Source organism: Corvus cornix, chromosome 6, assembly GCF_000738735.6.
Source record: "Corvus cornix cornix isolate S_Up_H32 chromosome 6, ASM73873v5, whole genome shotgun sequence".
Taxonomy (NCBI): Eukaryota; Metazoa; Chordata; class Aves; order Passeriformes; family Corvidae; genus Corvus; species Corvus cornix.
Genome location: NC_046336.1, coordinates 32,907,120 through 32,917,854, shown reverse-complemented (window position 1 = coordinate 32,917,854; position 10,735 = coordinate 32,907,120). Strand labels below are relative to the sequence as shown.

Sequence of the window (10,735 nt, the reverse complement as noted above, 5' to 3'; positions counted from 1 at the left end):
TTTCCAAGCTGTGAAGTGTATAAAATCCCTGCATCCTCTTTCCTGTTTGGTTTTTTTTTTTCCTTTTTCCCCCCTGCTGTTTCTTCTTGTTTGTTTTCTCCCTATTTCTCCCCTGATTTCCTTTTTTCCCTTTTTTTTTCCTGAGTTCACTTTAGTAAGTGCTTTCCTCCTGCTTGGGCATTAAAGGAGAAGGGTCTGTAGCTTAAAGATATATCTTTAGGTCCCCACAGCTCCTGTTGGGGTGCTGGCAAGAGCAGCTTGAATGGTGTTTGTATCCACCAGAGCAGGGTTGACCTGCCTTTCCCCTTTGGAAGGAAGCCTTTGACTTCCAGAGGAAACCTGATGCAAAATTGAGAGCACTTTGATTTATCCATGGAAATACCTTGTTTTAGCAAAGAAAAATCTAAAAACTTATTTTCTCCCTCCTCCCTTGGCCCCCCCCCTCCCCCCCACATTTGTAATAGCACAGCAGATTTGCCTGCTGCTCCAGCTTCTTCCAGCTGCCTGTGGGATTCCTGAGGAGGAAAGGCCATGCTTCCCACCTCTTTTGTAGAGCTGTGAATACCTGTGTGTGTTGGTTCAACAGCAAACATCTGCAGCTTCCCCCTCTCCCGTGGCAGAGCTGTATCGTGCATGGCAGGAGCAGCACGGAGCAGGTGGATGGGCTGCCTGGTCCCTTGCCAGGTGAGTTGGCAGGAACCTGCACATTATTCCTTGAAATTCTCTGTGGGGTTTGATGGATGTTCACTGCTCAGAACATTTTGGTTCTGTTTAATTGGCAGGTTTTGATGAGCAGCCGCTGGGGCAGGAGGTTCTCACCTCTCCCTTAGGGAATTCCCAGGGCTGGCAGAAGCCATGAGGATAATCCTTTGAGTTCTTTTATTTGGAGCAAACATTTGCATGTGGGCTGAATTTTAAAAGGGTCATCCTTGGTTATCATCACCCAATGGTAAAAGGTAAAACTTGGCTCTTTCCACCTTCACCTTGGGCAGATGAAGCCATGTTAGAAATGACCCCTTAATTTTATCCCTCAGTGTGTGAAAACAAAAACCTGCTGGGGGACTGAAGCTGAAAGTCACCTTTTTGGGTGGACTCAGAGCTTCCAGAGAGAATCCCAGTTCTCATCCAAAGCTAATAGAGAGAAAATTTCCCTAGGAAATAGGGACACAGGCCTGAGAGCATTAAACTGGAACTTTATGCCAATTAATAGCCAGATAATTACAACCCGTTCCCTCCTACTTACTGCTGACTTCCCCACGTAATTTTCTTCTAATTTTTGCTTATTAGGCACGCAGAAAAGATGAGTTACTCAGCGTGCTGCTTGCATTTGATACGTGGTAGACTCCACAGTAGGGAAGACTGATGTTGTCCATCCATCCTGGATCAGCCTCTTGGGAGCAAGGAGCATGCTGGACAGACTGATGGTGCTTCTCAGCTTGTCAAGGGATGGAGAAACTTAAGGAAAATGGTGGAGGAAAAAAGTCAAGGCTGGACAGAAAAGGCAAAATGGTGAGTAGAGCGGGGTGCTGCTTCAACAGGATCATAGATTTTCCTCAGTCTTCCCCCAGGCCCTTACTCTGCTCTGAGTCTGTTGTAGCAGCCAGAACCCTCTGGTCTTGCTCATTTTCAAATCTGAAAATGCAAAACTGGCATCTTCTCCACCCATAAGAGTTGCCCTCTCCCTTGCAAAGGGAGGAGTCGTTGGCCCTGGCACAGGTTGCCCAGAGAAGCTGTGGCTACCCCTGGATCCCTGAAGTGTCCAAGGCCAGGTTGGAAGGGCTTAAAGCAATCTGGGATAGAGGAAGGTGTCCCTGCCTATGGCAGGGGGATGGAATGAGATGGTCTTTAAGGTCCCTTCTCACCCAAACTATTCTGTGATCTTATGATACCATGCCAGCCCTGACATAAAAGGCAGAGAAACTTCCACCAGCAATGCTCTGTCATACCAATTCCAAGGAGAAAAAGAAAAAGAAGAAATCAGCATTGCAGACTTTTATGAGCATTAAATTAAAACAGTGCACGGGGTCTGTTTTGGTTCCCAGGCACAAACATTGTCTCAACTCTCCCCCTGCCTGCTCTCTAATAACGGTGGTACCCACAGGTTAAGCTCAGCCTGGGGGTGATATGCAAAAAGAAGGGAAATAAATAAAAAGCACCAGCCTTGTGGAGCCTGGTAAATGTAATTTCAGGTGTCTTGGCCTCTCTCATTACTCCTGTTCCCTGGCTTCCAGGAAATTAATCCTGCAGAAGGAAACCCCCAAATGTCTGAGTCACATTACCCTGGAAGTGGTGGGAGCTGGGAGCTGCTCAGCAAACTCACCTGTGTTAGACAGTGGGCCCTACACAGGGAGCAGGGATTTCAGCAAGTCATGGAGTGGTCTGGGTCGAATCTTTAAAGCTCATCATGTTTTAAACCCCCTGCCATAGGCAGGGGCACCTTCCAGGGTGCTCCAAGCCCTGTCCAACCTGGACACTTCCAGGGATGAGGCAGCCACAACTTCTTCTGAACAACCTGTGCCAGGGCCTCCCCACTCTCACAGTGAAGAATTCCTTCCCAATATCCCATCTGACCATGCTTTCTGGCAGTGGGAAGCCATTCGCCCTTGTCCTGTCACTCCATGCCCTTGTCCAAAGTCCCTCTCAACCTCTCTTGGAGCCTCTTTGGGCACTGGAAGGGGCTCTAAGTTCTCCCTGAAGCTTCTCTTCTCCAGGCTGAACAATCACAATTCTCTCAGCCTTTCCCTATAGGATAGGTGTTCCTTCCCTCTAATCATCTTCACGGCTCTCTCCTGGACTTGCTCCAAAGATCCCATCCTGTCCCTTATCCGAGGGCAGCTCGTTTCCCTGCTGCTCCACAGGGTTTGATACCTCTCCCTGATGGGCTTGTTAAGGTAATTAGATAACTGCTGCCAACACTCATGTTCACTTAATAAGTATGCTAATTGGTATTGACCAGTGTGTGGCAGGCACTTTGTCACGTGCCAATTAGGAGTGCCTAAGAGGTGCTCCAGAGCCTGGTGATTAGACCTCCGGGTGGGGATCCAAGGAAATGCCCAGGCAGGACCTAAAAGGGGTGGAGTGAGCACAGGGGTGTGTCAGGCCCTGATAATCAGCCTTGAAATCATTCAGGGCTTGCTTGTGATGGATTAATGTGATCTGTATCAACCACACACAGTCGTTTTAGTTATGCCACCAGGGGTGTGGGAGGTGGGTAAAACAGTTGGATACACAAGGCAGGGTTAGGGCAGACAAACAGGATCGTGGCTGTGGAGGAGAGTTGTTGGAGTTCAGCTGCACATGGTGGTGGAGCTTATGCTGAGCACTGAAGAGGGATGAATGGTCAGCCACAGCTGCTGTTGCTCCCCTGGGATGCTTCGTGCTGGCCCATCCTCCTCTTGCAGCCCCATTTCACTTAGTGTATCCAAAAAAAGCAAGTGTTAGCTCTTCCCCATTTATTCCTTCCCCAGAAACGTACTGCAAAACGCTCTGCTTTCCCTATATTTGTCTTCTATTGTGCTGGCGGCTGCTCTCATTTGTCTGGAGTGGTTTATTTATTGCCACCATTAATTAATTTCATTTGGGTAGGAAGGACACATCCTCTGGGATTGTCTGTGTGCTGGAGACCATTACTGCATTGGTGTCACAAAAGTCCCTGGCTGCTCCTGGCCTGGCACAATTAATCAAGTGGCGCCACTCAGGTCCGTGTATAACAAGGCTGGCCCTGGGATCTTTTCCCAAGAAAGAGCCCAGGCATTGCATGGAAAAGGCCACCTATTTCTCCAGCTGGTACTCAGGAGCTCCTACCTCCCTCCCACCCCAAAATGGGAGCTCCTGCTCCTGCCTTCTGCTGTGGGATTGGCTAAGAGCTGAGCTGAAAAGCCAAAGCAGAAGTTTGTGATGGTCCCTCTTGACTTGGCCCGAATTCACCAATTTAAAAAGAGAACAGCCCTTGCCTTCTCCAGGCTGTGCCACTGTCTCAGCACATGTAGCCAGTCCTGGAGCACCACAGGAAGCCTGAAGGAGCAGGGGCTGGTTGGTTTCAGGAGCACATTTCTCAGAAATACAGTGACCTAATCTCACTCCTATTGATTTTGAGCTATATTTATACATACGCATGGGGACAGACAAGTGCTGCTGAGAATACAAAATCCTGTACTCCTGGAAGGGCAAAAAATTGTTTCCTCCAGGTTTGTTTTCAAGCCTAAGGAAATAAAGGACCAGGCAGAGAGCCTGACCCAGTTTCTGGTGGGTCTGTGAGACGGGTCCCCATTCCCAGCCCCTGCCAGCACTGCAGGAGCATGGTCCAGGTTGTATTAAGGAGGTGCTCCTTCCCAATCCCAAAGGTATCCAGCTGCCAAAAAGCATCACCTTCTGTTATTACTGCCTCCCTCCCTGGGGTATGTAAAGTGGGAAGAGAAAAAGCCCCAGAAAATTAGGCAGAGCAGTTTATCTGACAGGCCAGCACTCTCCCAGATAAAGGAACAAACAGAGTTTGTCTCATGGTCAGGGTGATGCTTAGCCACAAAAGAAGAACAGGGAGAAGTTAATTAAACTCTGAAGAAGCCATTTATTAGGGAGGGGAAGTAAGACATGGCTTTTCTTCAATACTGCAGAAAGGTTCATTATAGAGGAAACCCATCCTTTAGTAGTTAATAAAATATTTTCTCCCACCTGGCTTTGAGGGATGGCTACTGGAGGGCCCATGGCTCATTTTAATGGGCACTTTTCCAAAGTGTCCATGGCCCATTGGCTAAAAGGGTTTAGAAAACAGCCGTTTCTGAAAACCAGGGAACCACAGAACTTGGCAGGGCTGTAAACAAAGGCAGAGGAGCCTTTTGTGGAGCCTTTTCCATTTGCCATTTCCATCTCCAGTGCTTCTGTGCTCCGTTCTGCTGGACATGCTGGTGGCCCATTCTGTCGCTGGGAAAAAAGGGTTTTTCTCTGTTCATCCCTTCAGTGAGAGAACAGGAGCCTTCATCAAGGACACCCTTTTCCTGCTGAGGCTTGACAGATTAAAGAATTCATAGCCACTGTATATATTTTTCAGAATAAAAAAACCTCAACTAAACCTGATTTTAGATGATGAAGCCCCAGCAGCTCTAAAGCCCCAGAACCCCCATGCTGGGAAACCCTTTAAATCCTGAGTCTGTGTTTGCTCCTAGCTGCGCTCGACTTACCCTGGTAACTCCCTCCCCTGGGGTGGGAAACTAAAACCTCTTGTTTTCCCCAGGCTCTGAAATCACCCATTTTCAGAGTTGCTGGTAAACATCACAGTTACAACTCCAGAGGAGAATTTAAAAGGAATTTGAAAAGACTACTTGTTTTAGAGAGGCTTTTTCTCATTTCAGCTTGTGTTAGCTATGCTAAAATTCAACAGTTATTGAGTTATTATCTATAAAGCCACTGTGCATGGTGGTAGATGTGACTTTGTCACCTGCATCCTCTACCCTGTGGAGCCTTGAGAAGATGCTTTTGCACTTACTTAGTGACAATTTAATATTGACAGGCCTTTTATTGTGCATCAGTCCCCTGAATCTGGGGAGTCCAGGTGGGTCTGGGAGAAAATTTAAAAAAAAGAACATTTGATGGCAATGCTTAGTTAATACCAAAAAGATTAAAACACAGCCAACCTCCAAGAATGGGAAAAGGACCTTATGATATTTAGTGAGCAGATAATAAAACAGCAGATGAAATTCAAGGATGCTAAATGAAAAACAGTGCACGGGGGGAAATCATTGGTCTCTGAACTGGCTGTTACTGCTCAGGAAGGAGATCTGACAGTTATGCCGGAAATAATCAAAATGACACTGCTGGTCCATGGTAGTCCAAAAAAAAACCAGGGAGGTAAGAGAGGCCAAAATGGGAAATGTTTTTGTGCTGCTTAATGAATGTCTGGTATCTCCTGCCTTGAGTAATTTGTGAGTAGCCCACAAAAAATGGATGGGAAGAAGCCTAGAAAATTATCCACAGAAGGCAAGGATTGATAAAGGCAGGGCCAGACACAAAATTGTTTGTGTTGTAAAGCTGAAGAATTAATCAGCAATGATGGCTTAGTCCAATAAACACTTTGAATCAGGAGTGTTACAGAATCCCAGAATGGTTTGGGCTGGAAGGGACCTTAGAGATCATCCAATTCCAACCCCCTGCCATGGGCAGGGACACCTTCCACTAGCCCAGGTTGCTCCAAGCCCCATCCAACCTGGCATTGGATACTTCACTTGTTGAACTTCATGAGGTTCACACAGTCCCACCTTTCCACCTGTCCCTCGAGATGCCATCCCTTCTGTTCTAGATACTGGGAAGATCTAGAGAACTTCCAAGAAGCAAAGACAAACTCTTTACCCAGCAGCCTGGTAGAAAGTAGGACTCATTGCCACAGGAAATTTTAGGTACTGGAAGCTTACATAGACTTGGAAAGTGATTAGATATTTTCACAGGGGGAAAAAAAATAAGGGATTAAATGGTTGTTTCTCCCCATCCTGTTCCAGAGCAGTTGGTGTGAGAAGACAAAGGGAGCTTTGCCAGAGGCTCACTAGGACCTGTCTTGTGTCCCATCCAGTTGGTGGCTTGGACTCTCTGCCTTTTCTACCTCCATCAAAACCCACTGAACTGCTTTCTGAGGATTCTGAGTGGACTGAAACAGCCTCTGGAACAGCTTTGTTAGCCGAACACAGAATTAAACTCATTATTTTTACTGTGAATATTTAAACCGTGTGCTGAAGGTGCCCGTGGTGTTTTCCCTGTATTGCAAATCCACCAGGAGCAACCCCTCAGGCTGCTTGGCTGCCCAGCTGCCCTCTCCCCAGGGGATTTGTGGGATCTGGGTCTTGTTCCTTACCGCAGAGGGAATCAGCCAGGGTTTTGCAGGCACAATACCCTTGGAGCTGGGAGGTGATGCTTCATTCCTCAGCAGAGCCTGGCTGCTGGAAATAATCTGCCCAATGGTCCCCTTTATGGCCGGGCAGACAGGCTGAAATTCACAGCCACCACTTACCAAAGAATAATGGAACATTTCCTGAGATGGCAATAAATATCCCCTGCCATGACAACCCTCACCAGAGCCTCTTCGATCCAGGGAAATACTTTAAAACTCAGCAAAGTGAGACTTTTTTTTTTTAATGCCTCTTTACTTGCTGGTTGCAGCTGTTCCCAGTCAGGGTGAGGGAGCATGGATGGGGTTTGTGGCTCCCTGGGGAGTTCCAACACTGGCCCAAGTGGCCCTGTAAGGCAGAGGATGACTCTGAGGAAAATTCCTTCTCCCCAGGCTGATGGAAGGGGAGAGGTTTGCAGCTGCTGTTCCCTACCAAGAGGTTTGTTCTGGTCCAGAGCAGCTCTTTCCCACCATGAGAAGGTGATGACACCACGGTCTGCTGGAAATATAGTGTGGTCTCAACACAGCCAGCTTGGCTCCTTTTCCCCAGGACAGTTTTCCAGTAGTGGGGGTGCTCAGCATGGCCTCTTGGTTGTTGGGCTGATGCAGATTGCAAAGAAAACCCATCAACTGGTAGAAAAATGCTCTCTGAGGGTGTCTGGGCCCAGCCAAATGTGGTTGAGTCCTCTTTATGCAGCAGCAGGTCTGACTGTACTGGATGCAAAGCAGTCTGTGCTGGTTTCCCCAAAGGGCTGGGCTTCCCTCACTCTACAAAAACAGAATTGCCACAGCCAGGAGAATGCTCCATGACAGGGACTCATCCTGCCTCTGCTGCTCTGATGAAAACCAGCCTGGAGCCCAGACATGATGGCTAAACCTGAGGCCTCATGCACAGGCTGAAACCAGGAAGAGATGGGGATGTGGCAGCACCAGGCTGGGGGAGCTTTGCCACTTCCGATCTGGATGAGAGCCTAGGCACAGCAACCCTAGGGAAGAAATGCTCTTAGCAGCCCTGGCCACAGAGGGAAAAGGAGGTGTTTGATAGTGGAAGAAAAGCTGATGGTGGGAAAAGCGATAGATTTTTCAAATGCAGCCAGTGAATCAGTCTCATGGCTGTGGTCACTTTAAAATGGATCAGCAGAAATAAAGTGGGTTTAGATCTACAGTGGGAACATGCAGCAAGGAGCAATGGGAAGCGGGAGACATCAGATGGCAGCACCCAGCAGAGAAGATTGACTTAATGGGATCAGCCCTCATTTTGTTCTTATTATCAGCGCCTTGGGAGTGCAGCTTCTCTTAATTAATTCCTTTGGTCTCTCACACATGCAGCTGAGGTCTGTGTCCCATCACTGGCTGCTTGGGCTGGTGCCTGTGGGTCAGGGCAGGTAGGAAAGCACAGAGGTCCCTGTGCAGTCAGTGCCAGCATCCCAGAATGGTTTAGGTTGGAAGGGACCTTAAAGCTCATCCCATTCCATGGGGAATGAGGCAGGGACGCCTCCCACTAGACCAGGTTGTTTAGAAGAGTTCTTAATCGTGATTGGGAAAGAGTGGCTTTTCCCCCAAGACACTTGTGGAACATTCCAAAATCAGCATCTATTTTGAATGCATTTGATTGTAATATAGAATTCTCTTACTGGCTGCATAACTGGGCTGAAATACAGACAAATCTCGCCCTCCCTTCTCCTGCCATGGCGTTGCAAACAATTCACTAGTTTTTGGGGAAAAGTATTTCCCTCAGTCTCCCTTCGATGGTTCACTGTGTTTTTAATGTGGAGCAGGAAGAAAGAAAGAAAGAAAGAGTGAGCTCAATTTATGTTCTTGGTATCACTCAGCATTTTCTACACCTATGGTTAAGTTGTGATTGCTATCAAGGCTATCAAAATCTCCAGAGGCTGAAAATCAAGGTGAAAGCTTGCTTTCATGGATTATTTCCAGTCACTTTTCTTCTGGCTATGCTAAAAATAACGCAGGAATAGCTTTCTTCGAACATTCCTATTCCCTCCTGGCTGGAACAGAGAAGGTCAGGAGGATGAAAGTGAACAGCAGTGTGAGGAAGGAGTCACGGCAAACTCTTTGCTTCTGTGGGTTTGGATGAGATTTGTTTGCTGGTTTGTTTGAGTTTTTCACTTTGATCTCAACTTGATTAACTTTCCTCCTGCATTTCTTCCCTTTAGCCCATGGTGGGGAAAGCTGGGTGTTTTGGTCCTACTGAAGCAAAATACTTGCTGGTTTTAACCATTTCTGTTTGAAAATCTATGAGAAACATCCCCAAATCTAGATGGGGATGATAATATTGCCTCCAGTGTTTTAGGATCTTTTTAGGATTTTAGGATTTTATCCAAGACCTTGGGATGATGCTGTGTTCTGTATCTTGTGTCAGGATAGCTGACCTTTCCCTTGCAATGGTTATGGATTTTCTTAATTACTGGTTTGGTCCCTAAATTTTCTGCATCTTTTTAGTCTGGAGTTTTTCGTAGGATCTAACAGGAGATACTGGTACTCCAGGAGACAGCCAAGGTGTTATCTCAGGGTGGGCATCCAGGAGAGGAGAGCTCCTGGAGGCCACTCAGAGGAGGAGATCCCACTGCAAGGCAGCTGGAGAGGGAATTTCTGCCATGGCTTGGCTAAGGAGAGCCTGACCCCATTGCTTGGATGGACCTCAAGTTGATTAGAGGGGGAAACAGCCTTTCATTTGCAGATGATATGCATTTCCTGCTGGTTTGCTGCTTGCCCTGAGCTGGCACAGCAGCGAGAAGGAGCTCTCAGGGGGTCCTAGCCTTCTTTCCCCAAAATTTCTGCTTTTGAGGTGCTCTGAGGACACCCAAAGAGCTGGCTCCCACATGGAGGAGATGCTCCCAAAAGAAATTTGCAGCAGGGTGGCCCCTGTGGAGCCAAAAGAGCCCTGCTGGTCCCACAGGAAAGCTGTTACAGGGATTTCTTTGGGTTGGTGCCAATTCCAAGTCCCAAGTTTCTTTGATCCTGGGCTATTGGTACAACCACAGGAGTTTCTGCCTTGTGTTGTCCCAACTTTTTCAAGGAAGGCTTTCCAGAAACAGTCCCAGGATACAAGTTGTGGGATGATAACCTTGGAAAACCAAAAGGAGAAGCGTGTATTTCTCCAAGGCTTGTGATACAAACCCTGACTCAGGCAGGGCTTCCTTACAGGCCTTTTCCAGCTTTCCAAGTGGCTTTCCAAGCCAGTTTTCCCTATTCTGGGAGAAAGGTTTAGGTTTTGAAGCAGCGTGTGTAGATGTATAAGACAAGGATCCTTGAGGGTGTTAGAGATGGTCCAGGGAGAACTAGAAGGGAGCAACAGCCAATCCTGAGGCAGCAATAATCCCTGCAGCTCTGGAAGGCACCAGGACATAACCCAGGGCAGAGGCAGCATCAGGGGAGTGCTTCCCAAGGCAGCTGGGAGTATCAGGTGGGGTACCAGGGACAAGAGCTCAGGTAGACTTTAGAAAGAATTTTTTTAAAAAGCAGCATATGGAAGCATTTGGCAAAATTCCTACTGAAAGGAGGAAATACATACTTATATTTATGTGTTTAGATATAATTCAGCAGCTCTGCCAAAACTGTGATCCCCTTGTTTTTCAAAGGGGAAGACAGCCCACCTGACAGGTAAAGTAAGGCAAATGCAATGCTGCATTTTTAGGGGGGGAAGCATTGCTGTGTTGAAGAGTTAAGCTGGAGCTGCAGCCTGGAATATGTTCCCAAAGATAAGGATCAGACAGGCACTTACAGAATGGAATCTGACAGGCCCTTACAGAATGGAATCCTCAAATAGTTTGGGTTGGAAGGGACCATAAAGACGACTCAGTTTCAGCCCTGAAATGGGCAGGGACACTTTCCACTAGACCAGGT

The 10,735-nt window shown here is 47.5% G+C and overlaps 1 long non-coding RNA gene across 1 annotated transcript; it reads left to right on the top strand.

Annotated features, from left to right (window-relative positions):
* The first annotated feature begins 448 nt into the window (after positions 1–448).
* Positions 449–6,855, top strand: LOC104690133. The gene is made up of 3 exons (XR_002045731.2): positions 449–684; positions 1,288–1,509; positions 6,489–6,855. It is a non-coding gene; the product is annotated as an uncharacterized LOC104690133 (long non-coding RNA).
* Positions 6,856–10,735: the final 3,880 nt, after the last annotated feature.